The 23,491-nt window shown below is 46.7% G+C and overlaps 1 protein-coding gene across 3 annotated transcripts in view; it reads right to left on the bottom strand.

The window, feature by feature from the left end:
* TIAM1 (TIAM Rac1 associated GEF 1) overlaps positions 1–23,491 on the bottom strand; it is an 853,394-nt gene that overhangs the window by 717,959 nt on the left and 111,944 nt on the right. The gene's annotated exons all lie outside the window — the stretch shown is intronic.

The raw sequence follows: 23,491 nt of genomic DNA, 5'->3' as shown, positions 1-23,491 counted from the left end.
GCACCCTCAACTCAATAGAAATGTGCTGTAAAAATACAACAAATAATATATATTCATTTTGTGATTCAAAATGTCATTTTGTAAGAAACAAAAATGGCCTACTCCTTGCATCAGTATTTGGTGCGGGGGGGGGGGTGTTGGGGTCTGTTTCACAACATGATGGTGGGACCACAAGCACCTCCTCTGTGGCCTGCTGGGAGTAGCCACAGTGTTCAGGGAGGCATTGTGGCACATTTGCCATTTTAGATGGAATAAAGACTGGGAGACTTGCTGCTCAGCCCTTGCAGAGGAGAAGGGGACATCACCCTTGATTCTCCCCAGCCAGGCAAATAAAGAAATGGCGAGGCTTTTTAGGTGGGAATGGAGGTAAATGTGAATGGTGGTCAGTGAGAGCTGATGGAATGTGGCTGGGGTGAAAGGTGAAGGAGTGAATAGAATAGAAAGCGAAGAGCCGATTGTAAAGAAGATTGGTAGACTGATGTCACAACACTATTTTCCTTGCTCTCTTTTGCTCTGCACTGCTTTTTTTTTATACAGGGGTGCAAATTTCTTTTTTCGGATCCGGGAATTTTTTTTGCTGGATCACGATCTGGGAAATCTGGCTCAACACCAGCACTTTGTTTAGGGTTCTCCTACACCCACACCCAATGGAAATAGGCCTCCCTGGGGGTGTGTTATTTATGGTGAAACAAATAAGCATGATCAAAGGCAACCGTTCTGACTTGCATAGTGAAGTGATTTTCTTTGGCACTATAGACATTGAGATCACATGCCCATGTACCTTCACGGTTTGCCCAGTATTACAATCACTTATCCAAGTTACCATCATTTGATAGTTATTGCCAGGATATGGCAACATACATCCAAAATTAGATTGTTGTCCGGTACTTGCACAAAATGCCAGTTTTTGACTTTGGACCACAACTAGCACAATTTACAAGGCATTACAATGTGTTGGCATTGTACTTGCATCATATAATTATTTTTAAAAATGTATAGAGCGCCATCGAGATGGCCCACTTCTAAGCTCTTATTAATCAGTACTAGCACCCTTGGCAGGGGTGCCAGCCCATCAGGATGCTAGGAGCGTGGGCTGATACTGCCGATCTAGCCCACCTTCCAAGTGGCCCGATGGCTGTTCCCCTGCCCATCATCTACCCCCCACCATCTTTCCCCTTACTCCCCTCCCCACTTACCCCATTACTGCGGCAGCGGAAAATGCCACCACCTCAGCTGCAGCTTCTGCTCCCCTCCACTCCACTCCGTGATGTCGCCACGGAAATGGAAGCGGTGCTCCGTATGGAGCCCTGCCTTCCCAATCCATGGTGAGCATCTTTGTGCAGTATTTTCTTTCCATGAACCGGATGCCACAAGGCGACCCATTCACGACAAGAAAATACTTTTAATTAGCCCCGTTCCTGTCTGTGGAACGGGTGCTAATAGTGTTCAGTACCTTTTCCACGGGTTATACCAGGGGGTAACGGCCCGGGGCCCTCCTGGTATAGCCGTGGGGGGGTCCTGGGCTATACTACTGCTGCTGAGTAAGGGAAACTTTCACGGCTTTGTTAACTTGTGAACCTTGCTGGTTAACCGAGTACTTCTGCCAAAACTACAGTTCTGTGAGAGGAAATTGATAGCGCTGCTGTCAGTGCGGTAGAACGTACAGTGCCGCTGTAGCTAATCTACCCATTGAGTGAACGAGAAGGAAGACTGCTTAGAGCAATCAGCAAGATACAATACCTGGTGGATGGAGAAGATGCTGAAAGTTGTGGGTTTGGCTGGGGGAGGTCGTTGGCACAGTTGCCTTTCCTTCTGTAGGACGAGGGACCATGTCCAATGGGGGCTTCCCTATTCTCCCTGATACACCTGTGCAGCTTGCAGAGAGACTGGACACTGTTCGGAGATGGGGGAGCTAAGCTAGGCCTTAGATCTGCAGCCGGCCCCTCTGCATATTGCTTAGTTTCACCTCCTGCCCCTCCCACCCCATCCAGACTATTGGGTGTGGTTGTGAGCTGCTGTTGCCTACTAAGGCAGCCCAAGTTGCTTATAGCTTGGGTATATTCAGTGGCACTAAGCATGTACAATGTTCTCAGTCACCTAGCCACCCTTCTCTCCCCCAGACTGGTTGCACGCCAAGACCCCTGAAGCTTGACACAGCACTAGATGCCATACTGAGAGAGTTTATGTTCATGCGTGTAGCTTGGCACTTACACGTTATTGGTCTTACACTTTACTTGTTTTTAAAACACTGCTTATAGATGGGGATTGTTGGAAGTGTTATTGCCTTATATTATTTTCAATTCTTGAAATTACCAACCATCAGATAAGAGTTAAATATATTAATTTAGCACCAGAGCATGCCCAATAAATGCAGTGTGACAATCCCAGATTTCCTTTTTGCATGGTCTATGTACTCTGCGCGCAGGGATCCAATATGCTCCCAGTTTAACATTCCTGGTTTGTATATTTTCAGTAAATCATACCTATATACTCCTCGTGTGACGCACCAGTTTGCAAAATTGAAAGTGCACTGGGAACTATGCACTCAATGTATAGAATACTATTTTGGTGGATCCCAGTATACTCTGAGGTTTACAAGTCCAGTAGGGTTCGAAATGTATGCCTAGTAGAGCCTGCTTAGCTTGACACCAACAGCTACCAGCAGCTACCTTTGGCTCCCCAGGACAACTGAGGCCAAACAAACACAACTTTGTGTGTTTAGGACAACCTATGAATAAACTTTAGGACACATCCTTATGACATTTAAAGCATAAGGGTGTTGAAAATAATCGCCAAAATGGTTTCCATCATGTGTGGAAGTTAGCTTGGCAGAAGGCTATGCATTGGCTCCTTGCACCACAGTGGTAGCTCCTGTTCTCTGGTTAATGCTGGATATCCAAGAGCTGCTTCTAGCATCTACTTATCCAAGCTTAATTTCGAACCCTGTCCAGCATGGTCCCAATTTGGCCAGTAATAATTTCAGTGCAGAGGGTTCACCCACTGTTGTCATATGGAAGAGTTAGTCAATGTTGAGCCCCTGAAACATTGCGACTCTCAGTATGTGATCCAGCATTCCCACATGGCTTCAAAACCACCGTGCAACCAGTTTAGCCTGCTGTTCACTGCAGCACAAGACACGATTAAATCCTAGTTATACACAAAGAATTACTAATTAACTGACAAGGGAACCACTGGTGATGAGATTGTAACTGGCGAATAACCAATCAGGGATAGGGATTCTAACAGAAGGGGAGAGTAATCCATTAAAAGCTAGATAACAATCTAAATTACACAAGTAAGCTAAACAACCACCCTAAGAAAAGGGCACGAGACCCTGCAGGGAGTGTAGCATACAGAGGCGGGTGGGGATTACAGAGAATCTCAGGGGTGTGTGAAACAGGTACTCCTTGAGTGCCTTGGCTTCCTTTCTGAAGCGAACCAAAGTGGGGAGGAGATTAAGTTTGATGGGTCTGAGGTTCCACAATCTTAGCGTGACCAGATCTCCAAGACATAAAACCTGGATGGCCAACAATATAAAATAAGGACTAACCCGCTCCCCTTAAACCAACGACCTTCCCCCCCACAACCTGATCCCACTGCATCTGCAAAAAAATTGTGTGGTTTTGAATATTGATAAAAAGAACATAAACAACATGCATGGTATATTTTAAGTAATTCTGATTGATGTATACAATGAACTTGATTATAAATGGCATTTAGTGTGAAATGTTGAGCACCTCAACAGTTTAAAAAAAAGAAATGCATGTAAAATATCAAAGGGGCTGTTACTCTGACATTACATGCCTTGCTATTTAGGGGTTTCTCAGCCTGTCTCTGTGGCGCAAGCAGTTAATGCATATGGCTGATACCTAGAAGGTTAGGGGTTTGAGCCCATACTTAGATGACAAAATTAAGAAAATCTTGTGTTTATTTAGTTTAGAACTGTTGGCGATTAAAAATAACAGGACCGCTGCTCTCACTTCCCCAAAACTGGGACAGGCTTTTTTTTTTTTTCAATAAAAAAAAAACGCTCGGGATAGAGGACCCAATTCCGGGACCTCCCCTGCGAAACTGAAACTTCAGGTCACCCTAAACAATATGGGGGTGTAGACAATGCAGGAGGGCCAGGCCTTTGGTGATCCACTGGCCACCCCATACGAGGACGTTGCCAGGTAGAGGGTCTCATGCAAAATAACATTGCATAGATCTTTGATGAGACTGGCTTAGAGGATGCTTGTAAGAGCTAGGGTGGTGGGTAGGCGGGCATGCAGGGCATTTTCCTCTATCCAGATGGGATAAGACCAGGCACTGCATAGTGAATCTGAAGTGGGTGTCTGGTTGGATGGGTACTTGGGACCAAGTGATCTATATTTTCATCACTACCTGTGTTTTTCAGGAGAGTTAGCCATCCAGGTGAATTCCCAGAGACTTTGTGAAGCGTATAAGACATGGGGTGAAGCCCCCATGGTTCAAGCTAAGGTCTGGAAGTGGGGGGCACTGGCACTCATTTTGCTTCCTCTCCATATCCATGAATGAAGTTATTCATATTCCATATATTTCTGGGGAGAAAAACATTGCATTACAATACATATTCACATTGTCATAAAGTGTTGTATACAATACAATTCCTAGACAAATCCTCTTTTAATTACAATTTTACAAATAGATCGAATATAAAAAAAACTATTTGTAAAAACTGGCATACAAAATCACAATATTCAATACACAAAACTCCTAAATTGAATAACACCTTTCAAACAAAGTGCAAAGTGCCAGCACACACACTAATTGGATACCTTCACCTAAATAGACACCCAAACCTGAAAGGTCATACAAAGTGACTAGTGCATTTCACACATTTCACTTGACAGACCATAAGATATCATGGGAAATAGCCACTAAAGGAAGGCTCCAGAGACTGATCACATACTTAGACCCAGACGAAAGCCCTCAAGTGACTCATCCACTTGTACGTACCGGACGGACCATATCCTGACCAGCAGACGCATTTAGATAGAAGTTTGTCTGAAGAGTCCACTACACCAGCCCCAGCACAGAAGGAGGAGAATAGACACCCAACCCACATTAACCAATCCATCAGCATTAGAACACCTACAGAGCTTGCTAGAATAGAACGGCAAGAAGCAACTAGAACACTTACAAAGCGCGTTAGAACAGCACAGGGAGGGCCCCACACAAACCGAACCCTGCCAGGCATAAACCCCTTTTGCTCACCCAGATGAGATTGGGAGGATTGGCGAGCGCCACATTCGGACAGACTTCTGAACTTCTGTAAAACTTCACATAACCAACTAACAAAAAAACTCAGCATTTCTGCAGACTTATCGGACTCAAAATTCTCACACAACCATCTCTCGCACTACAATCCGCACGCACTTCACAACACCGCAACAACACTTAAGCAACAACAACAGCACACAAGGACTGACATCGATCCGATACTAGCACTGAAGCTCAGCACCCGGTGTATACAGAGTTGAAGCTGCCAACAGAACACCCCTCCTCTCACTATCCTATTCCCGCTTCATCTACTAACCCATCCCACCTTCTCATTTGCAGATCCGCCAGAGCGCCTGTGACGGTGCACAGTACAAATAACTAACATTTAACATATTAACATCACATTAGCACTTGCTCAACATGTTTCTTTCCATCTGAGCCTAAACAGATCCAGAACTTATATAGGGGCAATAACCAACACCTATAAACACATACAGGCCTAAAACATACAACTACATAACAATGAGATTCTAACTCACTTCAGTAATGATGGCACACTTCGCACTATCCACTTGGCTAGTGTAGCCTTTTAGTTGTAGTCCTCTTGAATTAAGAGTCATAAGCGCACACCAAATTTGCCTCCATGACTCAAGTGTATGGGTTGCAGTTATAAATCAATAGAGGACTCCTTGCACACTTCTCTACTGCTTATCTGTATAATGCCCGGTCAGTAACAAAAACAAATGAGCAAGCGTATTAGCTTGTGGTCACTTAAACATTTCACCCTTATGTCATGTTCGGCTTCACAGAGCTGCGCTGTTAACACACACACCCACAACATACAAGGAACCCTATTAAGGTCTAACAATCGGCATCACGTTATCAAACAGATTAACATCAACTTGCGAAAGAAGTCCTTTCGGCTCACCGGAATTAATCTGTAGTGTTCAAACACTGCGATCCTACTGCCGCTCCTACCCAGAGGCACTTGCATGGCCTTTCAGGTGTCAGTGTCTCTGTAGGGGAAGGTCTCCAATTAGAGGATGTGTTGGCACGTTGTACTTCTTTGTGAATTTTGTACATTTAATATTGTGATTTGCATGTCAGTTTTTAACAATTGTTTTTATTAGATTCGATGTATTTATAAAATTGTAATGAAAAGAGTATTTGTTTAGGAATGGTACTGTAACCAAAATGTAGTCTTACGTGAATACATATTGTAATGCAATGTTCTCAGGGTTTCTTCCCAAAAAATATATGGGATTAGAGTATAAATGGGCATTAATCCCTATATATGATTTTCTGTTTGTGGAAATGGTTTAGAGGCAGGGGTGAACCCAGTGTGAAAGTTACCCTGCAGTCTCCATTATAGTAATGTGCTTGACGAATTTAAAAACAGACGTTTGGCTGCCATTTGGAAGATATTGACTTGTTGTCGAGTGTTGACACAAGCGGGGGCTGTTCCACTGGGCATACCTGTCCAATGTCCTTGAAGTGAATTGGGATATGACGAGGACCTCCCCCAAGCATCGCCTTATTTGTGCTACATGGCACTCCAATTTCCCCACCGTCAGTGCCTTTATTTACACAAACATCACACCTCGAGTCTTTGTCAATCGATAAAATGGCCGACACAGGTTTCATGCCACTCCAGGCACTGTCTCGGGGCCTTTCATTGATTGAGGGCAAAATATAAAGGGTGGGCAACATTCGATGTAGGAAGATTGTCCGTTTTTTTTAATGGTTGGAACAAACGCTTGTAGAGCTTGAAACACAGTTGTGTGAAGATTGGAGGCTCGGTGGGGTGTCCTGTTCTCAGAGGTTTCAAGACTTTTGAGGCTGTTGGGATTAGAAGACACCAGTCAAGCCCCAGCATGTTTAAGATCTATGGGAAATGGGTGTGTGCGGCTTAGAGGAGCAACACATCCACCCAAGTCTCCTCTATTGGTCACGCACATTTCCTTTTCACAAAAATCAGAAGCTATGACGATGTGCTTTAATGGCGTGACATTCGAATGGTCCGACAAGAAGTGGTCTGCTTTGTTGCTCCACCTGTGATGTACATATTTTGTCCTCAGCCTTCAGCAGCCAGTTTATCGAGACCTTGTAAAAGACACCGCCCATCCACTGCTATGTCGCGCTACACCATGTACACAATATAGGATTTAGGATAGCCCAAGGACATCTTAAGCCCTTCTCGGACTCAAACTTTAAATTTACAATATAGGAATCTCCAGCGATATACCCCCTGCTTACACATCTTCCCGTGCACTGCACCGGATATTACTTCAACATTACCATCACACCCCTTTCTGTTCAATGCACCCTAACCAGAGTAGGGTCCTGCTGTCCCTGGGCGGGGATTAATGCGCCTGAACTTGGGCAAGGTTTACTACTACAGTGGCGTGGAGGTGCAGTATAAAAAAAATTTCACATGCTTGATTCAACTAAAATTATTTTTAAAATGATTCACACGAAAAAAGCATAGCAGCAGGCGCAGTAGCTTTGACTTCTTAAAGAGGATGTAAACAGCAGTAAGAACACCAATCCACGGTAGGGACTGTAGAGCATTTTCTGAAGGGTCGAACAAGAAAAGAACGCTGTGCTGCAATCCTGCTGCATACGCATGTAGCTCCTACTGAACCCGAGGCCCGTCTGAAATGGAACCCAATACTCCTGCAATCTACTCCAAGCAAATTGGAGGCCAGTCTAAAAACGTCATGGGTATATTCTGCAGGCGGCTTCGCAATACAGCTGATAGTCCGTTGGCATCTAAGCCAGAGAATAGGCCTCTCACAGCCAGCCAGAGAAGGGCAGTGGTGGCATTGGGGCGCATTTTCCCGGATCCGGGATCTGGTAAAGAAGGCAGGGAAATCAAGTTCCACCCTTCATTTATTTCAGTGCTTTCAGACTGCTTTAAAGGGTGCCACGCTGCTGAAGCCGTGATTGAAGCCAAGATGGTAGGATCAGGGGTGAGATAAAGGGTGCCACGCTGCTGAAGCCGGGATTCAAGCCGAGATGGTAGGATCAGGGGTGAGATAAAGGGTGCCACGCTGCTGAAGCCGGGATTCAAGCCAAGATGGTAGGATCAGGGGTGAGATAAAGGGTGCCACGCTGCTGAAGCCGGGATTCAAGCCGAGATGGTAGGATCAGGGGTGAGATAAAGGGTGCCACGCTGCTGAAGCCGGGATTCAAGCCGAGATGGTAGGATCAGGGGTGAGATACTTACCTACAAGACCACTTGATTGTCTGATCAGGATCTCTGTGAAAGGGCTTAAGATTGTATACTACAGAAAATCAGGAATATTTAAGTACAGCAGTTTAGGTTTAAAAGGTGTGCACCTTTTATACTTTGCTGGCAACATTCTAGGAAATGCTACTCCCTTGGGTTATTTTCCAGGTGTTCATGATCCATTTTCTGATCTTTTTTCATGTGGAGTAGAGGGTGAGAACAATCCCCTGTCTGGGGGTACCCCACAGTAAAAAGTGGCCATTTGTAGTCCCCCAACGCATAGCCAGGCCCCGTAACTTGATTAAGGGAGCGCAAGATGGGTGCTCCAGGGCTGCGAATCCAGTTACCCGAATGGAAGGGATTAGGGGAGGCAATATAAAATGGCAACCAACATTAAATGTACGCTTTTCATTTACACACCAGAATACATGTATGCAATGTTGCGTACGAACTGAGATATTCATTGCAGATTGTCGATTCATTTTTTTTCGCAGACGGATAATCGCTGCCCCAATTAGAAGACTTTCAGGCCATAAAATGCCCATCTGAAATACAGCTTCTCCACAATGACAGCAAGAACATGACGCGCGGGACGCTTTGACTGAGCCGTTATGCAAGGCTTCCCAGTAGCTGTTTGCAGCCTTTAAGCACGTCACGTGTGCCATGTCGTCAGAGATGAGGGGGCTGCTGATTGGGCGAATGCAATTATACAAACAAGAAATGCTGGTTTTGTGCAAAGATGAATAGGCTGACCTTTCTTTGTGTTCAATTGGTTAACAGCAGGCAACAACCTGCCTGCTCACATGCTTTACGATTCTTGCTTTAAAGACGCTGAATTAACGGCAACATTCACAAATAATAACAGGAAAAATTGCGTCTCACTTTAAGGATTAAAACTTTGCACCATGGGCAAGGATTTTAAACAAGGCAAACAATACGGAGGCAAAGAAGAAACAGAGGCGTAGAGAGAGGCGAAAGAAGAGACAGGGAAGGAAGTAGAGATTGAACAGAGCGAGAGCAGAGAGTGGAGATGGGAGGGGGAGGGTGCGAGATGAAGGAATGGTGTGAGTTAGCCATGAGCATGGCAGAGACAGTACAATCGATTCTAGTATATCATGAGATCATATTCCACCTGATTAAGCAATAATTACCCATCCCACAGCCTTTACAGGCTAGGAGCGTCCCAGGGTTCGAGTTACAGGGTCTCCTGACCTTTACCAAGTGGTAAAGACATTGGAACATGTGGATGTGGCCAGTAACGCCCAGGGCTTGCTAACTGGCATCAGTGGCGGCTGGTGAGTTTGAAAGTTGGTGGGGCGTACATTTTCCAGGGCGAATTTAGTAGCGAGCAAGTGCAGCGCGTGAGCCCCCCCCTCCCCCCAAGGGGGGTGCGGGGGGTTCTCCCCCCTGAACATTTTGGAAAAAAGGCCTACAAAATGTGCAATTTACTGTCCAAAAAACCCACCGAAATATAAAAAAAAAGCATTCGGTTTTACGTATTATGGTGGTACACTATTCATATGTGTGCAAGTGTCATGGTGTATTTTACAGCAGCTTGTATTGAGAATAGCTGGTACTATGGTGTATGCATAAGAACATGCATAATGTATGCATCCTGGGCACAGCTCAGGGACGAGGTTTAGCAAAGAGTGGTGAAGGCACATGGTTCAGCCAAGACTGGCACTGGCTTCAGATGGCAAACCCCAGTGGGATATATTTAATATAAAATTTGTTTATATGTACAGCGCCTGTACATAGAGACGTGCTTCAAAGCACTCAATGAAGAGGTGGGGGGGGCAGTGGGATACCAAAAGAGAAACTGCCAGGAAGGGAGGGCTGCAGGGAGAGCACAGAGCAGTGAAGCCTGCACATCCCCATTTGGATGTTCTTATGCCCATGCAGACACTGTGCCAGTAGACCCTGGTGGGTAAGGACTATGCATGCTTCGTGCCTTCTCAGTGCTAGGGGTAGTTTAGTGGGATTATGCTGCTACTTGGCCCCACGCCTGCCTGCCAGTGCCCTGGGCCAGGGCACTGGGAGACAGGCGTGCGCTGCTGCTGCCCAAGTAGCAGCACAATCCCTTCCTGGGCCTTGCCACGTACCGGTCCGGCGTGGCCCAAGGCAAGGCCCATGGGCCACGGCACGGACCGGGGCTAAACAAAGTAGGCCCAGGCGGCCCCCGCCTTGGAGGTAACGGGCCGCAAACTCTAAATGCTAGCAATGGAAGGAGCCCTTAAAACCACCCCTCACTCCTATCCAAACTAACTGCCCAACCCACCTCCACTACATTCTACCCTGAGGACTACTGCACTATGGCATTTATTGTATATGTAAATACTGTCGTCAGGATGTCAATATTGAAAAATAGAATGTCCAGTCCCTGCCCCTCGTATATGATCATGTTCTTACACCTTCAACACCAGGTATACGTCATTTACAAATAATGATGTGTTATTTATATAGCGCCTTAATCCATCGATCCCAAGCAGCCCTTCCCAATTCCAGAGCCTGGTCCACATAAAGAAGCAACCACGTTGAGGCTATTGTAGACCTGTGACTTACAACAGACAAAGTATCCTAGTATGCTACAGTATGCTACAGGGATTGGTTGATTCCTGCCCAACTCCTGCCACACTAGGTGATAGCCCCTCATGGGGAACAGGATTGAGCCCTGTGGTTTCATAACCATAATTCTGACTGTGCTGTAGTACCCTCTGCAGCTCCGGGGCTCATGACCGGTGAAATTCTCCCTGCATGCTGGATCTGTCCTAAGGATCTCTCCAGAGAGGCTACTCGGTAATGGGTATGGAAGTCTGGGACCACAAATAATTCAGGGAATGTTATCCTGCTCCCCTCTTAGAGGTTGACCCCAGGCTTCCTGACTGAGTGACACCCCATGACCTGCGCCCTCTACCCATGGCACACCACTTTGGGGTTCTCTTTCACAGTTACATGAAACTCATTCAGTTCATCGACAGCCACTGCCAACTCAGCCAGACTAGCATTCCTAAAGATTAGGAAAATCTGCCTACACCGGGCTCCCCACTTAGCTAAAACAATAATCTCTGCTCTTATCCTCCTAATTAGTTATTTATAACGCCCGTAATACCCAGAGGTTTCTAAGCGCGGACCCCGGAGATCAAACCTGTGTTGCTGGCACCGCACCAGCCGTGGTGGTGGTTGATTGTGTGGTGCCACTTGCCAGGCGGCTGCAGACCCGCACTGAAAGACCCACCCAGGGGGAGGAAGGAACACACTATAAAAGCACCTAGCTCCAGTCAGACCGTGTGGACTGCAGGCGGCTTACATTTGGAGAAGGTTGCAGAGTGCAGACTGGTGGAAGAAGCAGAGGCGGGAGAGGGTGGAAGTGTTGGCAGTAGAGAGCAGGATTAAGTGGGGAAGCTAAGAGGGTTAACAAGGAGGTGATGGGAGTTGAGACGTTTAAGGAGCAGGTGGAGAATTCAGAGGGGGGGATGAACAGAAAAGGTGGTGGGAGCTGAGATTAACGAGAAAGTGGCAATGCCAGAGGGTGAGAGAAGGCAGGAGGAGGTGGTAAGAACTAGGAGTGAAGGAGGGAAGAAATATTTGAGTAATGTAGATGTTGTATTATCAGGAAGCAGGCTGCTGCAGGAGGAGATGATAACACCAGGACCCAGGAGTTGAAGTTAACAGGGGGGTGAGAGGGTAGAAGGTAGGGTGTAGGTGTAAAGATAGATAGATGGATACAAATGTGAAAATGCAAATCAATAATTGGCGAAAACATATCAATTTGCGAATGACATTATCTAATTTGCAAATCAGAATATCTGATTTGTAGAGAGACTAATTACAGATTTGTTGATCTTCAGTTCTGACTGAACAGTCTGTTCGACCAATCCTAGATGAAGAATTTACTTGGCCCTATCTGAAATCTGGTCAGGCCATCAGAGGATTTTTCCACATCATACAAGAAGGGTTGCTTAAACTCCGTGCGATAAACACTGTGATTAGTTTGCATTTAAAGGACAACACAAAAATAAAAACACAGGCTTGCGTGCTATGCACTGTGTCCATTTGATCTGTCATACATCTCACTACATCACACCTGGGTGATATCAAGGTGATTTTGTTCATAAACGCCATGGATAATCAGGGTTTGACTTCAGCATATGAAACAGGCACAGCACCATACAAAACACAAGGGAAGACTCGCAAAAATGACAATGTGTTACTTTTCAAAGCAAACTGTTTGAGAACTATGTAAGGGTGCCTTTTTGTTAATTTATTTGCAAATAGTGTATTTTAAAGCATATTTGGTCAGTGGCACGGGGCAAATCTACCATCTGCACAGGGCAATAACCAATCAAAATGGACCACTTTGGCCCCAAAAAACTGGGCCAGAGTAGAATGTTGTTCCAGCCCTCAGTCATTGCCCTGTAGGCCAGACTCAGACTACTGTACCGAAAAATGTTTATGTAGGAACGTGGAGTGGCCGTGTTGCTGACCTTGGAGTCAGCATACTCTCTGGCTCTCAATGGCACTAGTGGTGACTGCCTTACTTGTGCAGTTTTATATTTTCGGCATTTTCTGTGGAAAAATGCCAAAAATATAAAACGGCACATTTTGGATCATGGACTTCAAGGCCCGCACTGGGCAGCATCAGCAGCACGCACGCCTGCCTGGGCCTTGCTGCCCACCACGGACCGGGGGTAAAGGCCCAGGCCAGGCGGCCCCCGCTTTGGTGGTAGGGGGGCCCTGGCCCGCTACCACCAAGGCCCGCCGGTCGCCGGCGGAGACTACTACGACTCGAGTCACGAGTCGAGCGACTCGTGAGACACAGGCCAGGTGCCCCCCCCCCCATTAAGTTCGAGTAACTAGTACGGCACATCAGTCAGCAACACTGAAAGACATAGGCCCTGGACTTACACGTCTTTCAGTGTTGCTGCTGACTGGGGCTGTGGACTGTGTGGTCCGAGGACGACGTCCCCGGGGCCTGCCCGGGCCCAAAACACAAACATCTGCTGGCTGGTCCTGGGACCAGTTACTTACCCGTGGCGCCGGCAACTCGTCGTAGTGGTGGACGAGGGTCCAGGCCGTCTCTGCTGGGCTGGTGGTGGTCAGTCGTGACTCCTCCTGCCATCGTCGTCCTGAAAGAATGAAGGCCCAGGGACTCAGGGAGTGTGTGTGAAGGTGGCGCAGGCGCACCCACACACCCTGCACCAGCACCAGAGATCTGCATAGATACAGTAATGTCATTGGCTGTTTGCCAGCCAATGCAAGGGTTGTCATTGGCTGGCAAACAGCCAATGACATTACTGTGTCCATCCATGGACTCCATGCAGGGGAGGGGACTGGGGAGTGGAATTTCAGTGATGAGACCAGCGCTGTTTACGCAAATTTTGTAGACTGGTGGGGCCACCCCTGAAGCGCCCCGCCAGCCTTCTAAATTAAAGGGGCTTACGTAGAGTGCGTGGAGCTATGAGCTCCACGCACTCTACTATTGATTAAGGAAGCGTAAAACGGGACGCGCCTGCTGTGAAAGCAGCGGGCCCGGCCCTTCGTTATTGTTGCCTTGCCACAGCGCCCCCGCGCTGTTGGCAAATGCAAGGTAAAAGAGATTCAATCAGAGAAGTTCTCAGATTGAATCTCTTTTAGCTTCCTTTTTCTTTCTCCTTTTTTGGGGGGCGGCGCCCGGCCGCCCTATAATAGCAGCCACCACTGACCGGCATGCTGATATCATTTTATATTCTCAAATAATGGATTGCAGAGAACGCGCATATCCAGTTCTTTAAGTTCTCTGCATAAAGCCCTTCTTCCCTGTTCATGGCGGGCTCTACAGGCTGCAAACAGGTAAACAGCTGCGTGGTGACCAGGGATGCCTAGTCTCGGGTTTAGCACAGTGACTCCTGATTTTTATGCTCTTCTCTGGGTCTCCGGGGAAGAGCATGGAGCCTCCGGGTTTTGCGACAATCTGAGAAATTCCGCCCATGCCGCCATGTGATTGGCTGCTAAACAGCAGCCAATCACATGAAGGCATGCATGGGCGGAGACTCGAAATTCAATGTAAATCCCGCCCACAGCAGTATAGCCACACTACAGGGCAGTCATTTTTTTTCCATTTAAAAAAATAATTGCGAGGTGCCAGTGGGCACAGCTTTGTGGAGATGTAGACCGGGCGCTGGGCAGAGCTTTGTAGAGTCATAGGCGTGGCCTGGGTGACAATTCTCTGGGTTTTGATTTCTCTAATGTAGGCAGGTCTGGTGATGACTGCAAAGTTAGTGGGGCCAGTGAGTCACCAGAAGTGTGGGAGCGGCATAACCAAGCATAAAGCGAGTGATAGGTGGGTGGGAGGGAGGCCAGAGGGAGTTTGGTGGGTGGACAGCTGAATCATCAGGGGGGAGGAGGGGTGTAATTAACACAGCTTGCTGAGAACCTGGGCTTGCATAGTTAGATTCAGCCTAGTATTTGAGCTACCCAATTAGTCGCTGCACCCATCCAGGGGTGCTAAATTCTGAATAATCCCGCTTTAAGTGCAGGATTTATAGGTGCCATTACCTGGTATATACCAGAACTTATTGAACTCGGATGGATGGATGGAGGGCCAAGGGCCCTGATGGGATCTCAAATTTTGCTGCAGACTGAGCACATATCTCTGCAGCTCAAGCCTTTGCCCTGAAGGCTGAGCAACAGATGTATTTATTCATTTATTACATTTATTATATGCCCAGACCCTGAGGTATCACGGCGTAGTTACAGACAATTTGGTTATTACAAGATTAAGCGGCAGATAGAACAAGGCAGTAGCACAGTCATAGTTACATCAAACAAAAAAGTAAACCGTCATTACAAGATGAAGAAACAGGTATATTTACAGACTAGCATAGGTAAAGGTTTAGTGTTCTCAGGATAGGTTTGGTTGGTTAAACTTGGTTAAATAACCAGGTTTTTAATGACTTTTAAAAGTGCTGGAAGGACTCTTCATTCCTGATATTTATCGGGAGTGTGTTCCAGTGTTTAGGGGCCAGAACTTTAAAGCTGCTGCCCCCAGCTCTAGAACTTTTGTAGCACGAGATTTCAAGGAGTGAGTTTTACTAGATCTAAGGGTTCTAGTTGAGGATTTTTTGAGTACTTTGTTATTGATACATTTGGGGGCTTTATTGGCAATGCATTTATGAGTAATGCAGAGGGTTTTTAAGATAATTATCGCCTTGATAGGTAACGAGTGGGTTTCTCTCCCGATGTCCGAGATATTGTCGGACTTTTATTCCTAAAGCCGCACGTAGTACTTTGTTCTGCATAAGTTATAATTTGGCAAGGTTGGTGTTGGACGTGCCTAGTAGGAATGCATTCTCGTAGTCCAACTTGGATAGTATTAAGGATCTTGCTAGGGTGATGCAGTGTTTGGGCGTGAGGAATTGACGACTTAGGGCAATAAGTTTGGCAGTGTAGGATGTGGCTCAGGAGAGGGCATTTACTTGTTTTGTCATTGTTAGATTAGCGTCTAAGTAGACACCAGATGCCTGAAGTACGCACTTAACTTTCTGAGCTGTCTTGCCAACCTTTCAGTAAGCTTTAATGTGAGGGTGTGCTGGGAGACTTCATCGAATGGCCGATCAAAGCTTCTCCGAGAGTCAGATGGGAACTGTGTTTCGCAAACATGAGAAGTGTCGGACTGCTCAACTTCAGATAATAATTTGGACACACCAAAAAACAGGTGTAAAAGAAGCAGTGGTCAAGTGCATGTGTTGAAGAGGGAACGGTGAAGCCAGTCATGTTGAACTCCGAGAAGGTAGTGGGGGCGTCCAATCTCTACGTCACTGCAAGCAGGCATAGGAAAACCATCAGTGGCTATCCGCGCACGTCCATGCATCATAACAAAAATGTGGAAGTGGGTGGCATTACTTTACCTCCAACATCGGCTGCTGCAGGCTTTATCCGATTGTAATGGCCCGTCAGTCCATTGGGGCTTCAAAGGGTGCACTGCCATTATCCCCAGATATAACCAGTGGCCACGCAGATGATGGCTTTAGTAGTTGTACCTAGATTAATTTCTTACTTTTGAAAATGTTATGGCAGTGGTGAAGTGGGCAAACACAATTCTGTCCCCCACGCACGTGCAGCTCACTTCCATGCTGCAAAGTCTGCCCCACCACACAACTACTCCCCTACCCATTGCAGGAATTTCAACCACTCTCCCATGAGGTTTCTTCCTTTTTTCCTCCTTCCATTTGACATCCCGTGGATTTCCCAACAGTAATTACTTTGACGTAATTCCTTTGGAAACAGTTTGAATCATATAGAGGGTTGTGAATTAAGGGGTTAATGATATGATTAGTTTTTTATAACGCACTTAATACCCAGAGGTTTCTAAGCGCGGACTGGGAATGGAACTTGTGGTGCTTTGTGTCATCTTGCTTTCGAGGCAAGCACGTTGCCCCTGAGCTATCCTCCCGCAAAAATAGGGGTGAGGAGGGGCTTGGGGTACTATAATAGGGCATGGGAGTATTGGGGAAGTGGGACACCCCCCAAAAAAACAAAATACAATTTTTAAAAAGTACATTACCTCGAAGTAATTACTGTCAGAGAAAGAACACGGAACCTTCCCTTTATATCTCATCTGTCAATCATCAGGCACTCCATAGATCCTCTTGTATTTTTTATGCCACCCCCATGCCCTCTTGACTATATATCATTCCTTCACCTCCCTCTACCATTCTGTGCCCACTAGCTGCTCTTTCCTGGTTTCTTAATGTGCTTTGTGTGATATTAGTACCCGGACCTCGTCAAGAAGGGGTTGGGACCCCTCTCACACTGGAAGGAGGCCTATAAAGGGACACATTCGAAGCCATCCCTCCCCCTGAGGGGGGCAGAGGCAATTCTAAGGGCCCCAATTCCCTCCCCGTCCCCCCATATGCCAACTTGTATATGTGCAGTACCAAATGCTGTCAGAGGTTTCTCATTTCAGAAACCTAATAAAGCCAGAAGGCGAACAGTCACAAGGAAGAGAACCATCAGCACCGTGCAAGCACCAAGACTTGTGACCGTTCCGACAGGGAAAGAAACCCTCCGGGGCGAGAGAACGCGTTTCCACAGACGGCAACGTATGCAAGCGCTTTGTCATCAGTGTCGCAGGAAGGAGCACAGCAGAGACGAGAGTTGGCGATCCTACGTGGCAGTCCGCTAGGCCACGCACTGAACGTCAGCCCAAGGAGGCATCCAGGGTGGGGCCCTTAAATCACCATGTAAGTGGACTAGAGCTGGAGCTGCTCAAACAGACTTACTTGCCTCTCTCAGAAGCACTCCTCGGTTGTACACCAGGACATGAACGCTGTGCATCGCAGGCTGCAATTCCACCAACATGGTGGGGCTTAATCCTCCATTTAAAACATTCTGTAATGCTGATCCCTCATGGATGGGGAAGGCATGGCCAGATTGGCCAGGACCAGCGGTCCAATCAGGAAATATAGGAGGATTAAAAGAAGCTATAGGAACCTGGAAGGCGTGGGCTGTCCAGGTGAGGTCAGAGGAGGTGGCAGAGCAAGAGACAAGCACGAGGAAGGATGGTGGAGTGGGCTGTGGTGGTGATTTTCGGAGAAGGTGAAGCATTGGTTATTGAGTGCATGTGGTACTGTGTTGTGAGTGGGCATGACGATTGACAAGTGTGTTTAGGAGAGGAAGTGTAGGGAGTGAATGTGTTTCAGTGAAAAGAGGGTGTTTGATTAAAACGGGCAAGAGTAATGGTAAATTGGAGGAGGGTGCAGCAACGTGTAGGAGTGTGCAGGAGGGAGCTCTGAATGTGGGGAGGAAGGAGCAGTAGTATGACGATGCAGTAGTAGTATCAGAGAGAAACAGTAACATCAAAGTGTGGAGGTGAAGCTAAGAAGGGGTGAGAAGGGAGCAAAGACTCCGGGAGTTGAATGAGTGAAGGATGGTGGAGTTAGGTAGTGAGAGGAGAGCAGTGGGAGGAGAGAGGGAGAAGAGTGCAAGGGCAAGATCAAAATGAGATAGAATCAGTTAGAGAGTGTCTGTAAGGCAAACCCCAATAACCCTATTAGGCCATTAACATTAGGATAGAGTAGGGACAGAGGAGTCACTGAGGGAGTGGAGAGAGAGGGCATTTGGCCTTTAGGTCTTCACTTCTAGTAGGAACTTAGAACGTAGACTGGAGTCCATGGTATATACAAACCTGGGCCATATGGACGTCTGGGTTAGGCAGGGTTGGTGCTTTTAGACAGGCCGCTGGATCCTGAGATTTCAAATAAAAACCCTTGAAGCATCTCTTAAGAGTATTGCTTACGGCATCTTTGCCATGTTACATTCTGCAGCACTGTTGCCCTTTCTTTCCATTCCCGTTTCTTTATTTAATTCTGCTTTCCTTTTGTTTAATCCTCAGATTTCCTTTGCTCATATCCCAATTCTCTTGTTTTCTCTGTTTTGTAACAAATGTGTTGCCCTCTCTCGCTCGCTCTCTCTCTCTCCCTCCCTCCCTCCCTCCCTCCCTCCCTCTCTGGGTTGATAGATCACATACGTTATTTCTGATTCAACAGCACAGTTGATGCAATAGCCTGCTGTAGTGCGAGAGGATAGCTCAGCAAGTTGCTCACCTGTGGCATGTGCCAGCTGGCACTAAGGAAGTTCAAATCCCAGAAGGGCAGAATCAGTGAATGCAATTAAGTTTCATAATAGCCCTACTTGTTATTACAGTTCTTAGTAGTGAGAGGATTCTGGCATGAAATGATCTATAGAAAACTCTTCTCGCTGGAGACTGAAAAATCGGGACCACACGAACATCAAAACATGCAATACTGTGGCATGCATCATAGCATAGGCTGCAGACGCATACATCAATTTAACTGCAGGCTCGGTTGTATCTAGTCTGCTTTTCCTATATCCAGACACATTACTCCAGCTTCACCCTTGTGAATATAGCACATCGGTCACTGCGAGGGAGTGGCTGTGGAGAAAATGGCCGACATTAACCGCCATGTGCATATATTCCAGCTTTTTTTGTTTTTATGCTACGTGTGCCGAGCACTGGGCCTGCTACTACTCTATGTAGGGGGCACAATACGATATAAAAAGGGGGCCATTGCACCCCTCGGGCTGTATGGACACCAGTGTGTGAAAGATTCTGAAAAACTGGAAAGAACAGAAAAAACATTTTCAAAAACACATATATAGCTGCTGTTACTGGACAATTGCAATGCGACTGGATTAATAAACTTCACTTAAAAAATCTACAAAACCCCGGCCTACTTTCCATAGATAGTGGAGCAAGACGATTAAACATGCTACAACGGAAAGGAGGTGGAGGAGGAGTAGCCGGAGGACCGGCATTTGATGAACAGAGTGCCAGTAATTCTGCAACATGATCTGGGTTTTGACTCCACTTAAATCTACTACTGGCCAATCAGGACACAGTTTCATACAGGAATTTGACGTCATCAGTTCCGGCGCTAGTAATTGTGCCAAACTGGTATCTCCCGAAGATGTATGTGCGCGCTGTTGCAATAGAATGGGGCCGATTCATAGCTCGCGACCCAGCAGCAGCTGGACAGGCACGCCGACTAGCAAGGATGGAACTTGGGGGAACAGGAAGCAGGCGTCAGGAAACGCCCTTGAAATCATTTAAAGAAACGGCTGCATATCTAGCTCTATACCGAACCTGGCCCCTCAATGATTAAAAGTGGAGAAGCCAAGATGCAGAAGTCAAACAGAGTGAGCGTTGTTTGACTTTATTGTAATCAGGTTTAAATATATTTGCATATTACCTACAGACAAGACGGCCATACGGCTGAATCAGGTCACAGCTAAATGCTCTTAAATGCAATTATATGTGCTGCTGCAATAGGATAGAGAAAGAAAGGTATGTGCACAGTGAAGGCTGACCCCATAACATACCAAACCTTACTGTATGCTTCTGCCAGAGTGCACATAGTTATTTTATTGAGTGCACATAGTTATTTTATTGAGTGCACATAGTTATTTTATTTTTCGGTTTCCATTACGAAAATTACACAAATGCAGGAATCCAAATTGCTGGGAGCTTGAGGGGTCCTGGTTACATTGACAGCACTGTAGTGTGAGAAACCTGAAGGCGTCTCACCCACTAGTCCCCCAAGATTGGTCATCCAGGTGGCCAGGACACAGCCATCGCTACTGGATCCAGTTACTGGGGGTGGACCAGTGCAGGAAGATCACCTGGATGGGGGTGTCTTTGGGGAGTGGAAGTGGAACACCGATGGGTGAGGTGAGATATACCCTTCCTTGTGACACCTTTGCCCCATCCTACCAGGTAGGATATCTGGAAGCTCAACCCCCTCCCCCCTGTCCCCTTTTACGACATGAACATTTTCTCACGGACAGTTCCTCATGAGGGACAACGGACTAACACCGGAGCCGTATACCTGGCATGTCCCAACACAAGGGTCAGGCAGAGTGAGGCAATTACTGATAATTGCACACACCTAACGTCCATCACACTTCCCCACATAGATAAAAGGCAGTGCATGAAAGCGCGCTCTGAGCAAGGCCAAACGCACGAGGAAGCAGCTATTCCGGGATGGCAGTTTAAATCAAGGAGAAAGGCGGCAAAACCAGAGAAGACGACAAGGAGCGAGTTGCCCTTTACTTTCAAGAAGCCTCAAGTAAAAGAAAGCTAAGACCAGGAATTCTAGCTGACGACCAGTGTAGCATGTGTCTAAGGTACACAGGGCCCTCCCGCATTGATAGCCAAGGTGAGGAGAAGCGATTGCCACTGTATTAATATCCTTGACTCCGACAGCAACGGAACACCAACGAGTAGGTATACCTGATACAGAGTGGTCCAGCACCACAAGGGAGCTCTCTCGAAGGTCTGTTTGCCCCACCTCTGCCAAGTGTGTAAAATATTACTGAACAGTGAAATCGAAGTGGTCCTGCAGCAGGTCAAGTTGAACCCTGTGCACATTCAAAAGTCTTCGATTGCCTACAAACTGAAATTGGTCTGAGCCCGAAAGAGTTGATTCGGGGTGAACAATAAAACTCACCCACAAAATATTGTTGTGGAAAATGTGAACCCGACTGAGGGATGCCTGCGAATTAAAGTTGGTCCAAACCCGAATGAGGGAGGCTAATTGTGAAAGATGGATCTGAGCCCAGCTGAGGGGGATCCCGGGTGAAGAGTAAACCGCCCAACTTAAACATTTGGAAAGGAACCTTTCTTTGTTGTTTCTGGTATATCAGGCCCTCCCTGAAGCAAGAGACTTTAACGAAAAAGACTTGGGCACAGAAGGCTCTGATGTAGGTAGAAGGAACTGACCTTGTGCCGAAGAGGCCCGAGTGTGACCCGCCTTTTCCCCATGCTAAAAACTTGGGGAAGGGAGACCAACAGTCTACGCCTCCTGACGTATCATTTTGTAAACATCTTTATTTTTGTGAATATTATCCCACACTATTTGTAGTATAGCAGTAAGGATTGGCAATAGATTTGTTTAGTATGGGCCCTTTTTATTGCATGCTGTGCACTAGCTCCTTGTTACTGTGTGATGCTGGATGCCCAGGAGACGCATTTAGTTCCTGCTCATTAAAATGTAGAGATCAGCAAAACTACAGTTGCCAGCAGGTTTGCTCCCCACACGGAAACAAAATGCGAGTGTTGCAAAATAGAATATGTCGTAGGTTTCTCAACTTTTATTTACAACGTGCTGTAATATGGCAAATCACAGATCTGCCAGAAGACTAATACAAACCCACAATCCGATCGTTTTGCCTATGAACTCTGCCACATTAGCCTCAGTTTCACTGAATTTGATTGGTCTGCCTTTCTGATGATTCGCTAGGTATCGTCACTTCTCCCCAAAAGGGAGTCCTTTCCCATGAGGCTAGGGAGGTACGGCTGGTACCCAATAATGCAGGAGTACATCATGGGGAGGGACTCCCCTCTGGGGAGAAAGATGGCCACCTCGGGCAACCAAACATGACACGCTCACATTCCTTAACCCACCCTCCATTTCAAACCAGTGTATTGAGAGTAAACCAATGTATTTCTATAGTGCCTGGTCTACAACCAAGACAGAAGAATGACTCCCTTCTCCTGGGTAGAAGTCTCCCTCTGTGACCCCAACCGAACAGAACCAAGCATCAGAGGAAATCTTCCCCATACCAGTGGCAGAGAAAGGCCCACTGACCACTGATGCAAGTAAAACGAGCACCAAGGAAACCATCCTCACAGCAGTGGCAGGGATAAGAACACTGATGATCAGAGAAGGGTGTGGCATCCTACGAACCCTGAAACAGGCATCCGAGGGAATCCTCATTACAGTGGCACAGATCAGTCCGCCGGAACACAGAAGGACTTGGGACTTTGCAAATATAGTGAAAGAGTGCCTAGATAAAACCAAAGAACTCTCAAACACCAGGAGAAGGGAGTCATTCTCCTAGTGAGAAAACAGAATCCTTTCAAGTACACTGAAGAGACGCTAGGGAAAGGGAGTCATTCCCCCTGCCCTGTGTTGTGAACTATATTGGAGAGTGCAGACCAGTACCAGAAGAAGGTAGCCATTCTCCTGGTCCAGAAAGTTGACTGTACAAAGTGCTGGAACTACAAGCCAGGGGGAGGGAGTCATTCCCCCCAGCATTAATTTACAAGAGGACATTTTGGGAACATCACCCATATACAAGGAGAAGGGAGTCATTCTCCTGAAGAAGGAACTTTGTTGCATTCTTTAGTTGTAGTGTAAGGGATATAAGTAGGTTGTGACACAAGACATTGGACTTTCATATGGACAGATCCTTTAGTATTAGTTTGAGGCAAGGAACACCCATACAGCAATCAGCAATAAACATGCCACTCAGCTTACTTTTTCAATGCCTTTACACCCTCCAAATGTACATGTGTGCCCACCAAAGGAATGGCCAATGCTCTCCAAATGTGGAAAAAGGCTTTTCCCTCTTAATGAGCACTGCAAACATACCACCTCAGAGTCTTCGAGAGACAATACTCTTCAGGAAATCAGGCATTCCTCAGTGCAGCTTCTTCACGGACAGCCAGCGGTCTGG

Source organism: Ambystoma mexicanum, chromosome 7p, assembly GCF_040938575.1.
Source record: "Ambystoma mexicanum isolate Mex_15411 chromosome 7p, UKY_AmexF1_1, whole genome shotgun sequence".
Lineage (NCBI taxonomy): Eukaryota > Metazoa > Chordata > Amphibia > Caudata > Ambystomatidae > Ambystoma > Ambystoma mexicanum.
Note: the sequence above shows the minus strand (reverse complement) of the source record. Positions and strands in the feature narration are given on the sequence as shown.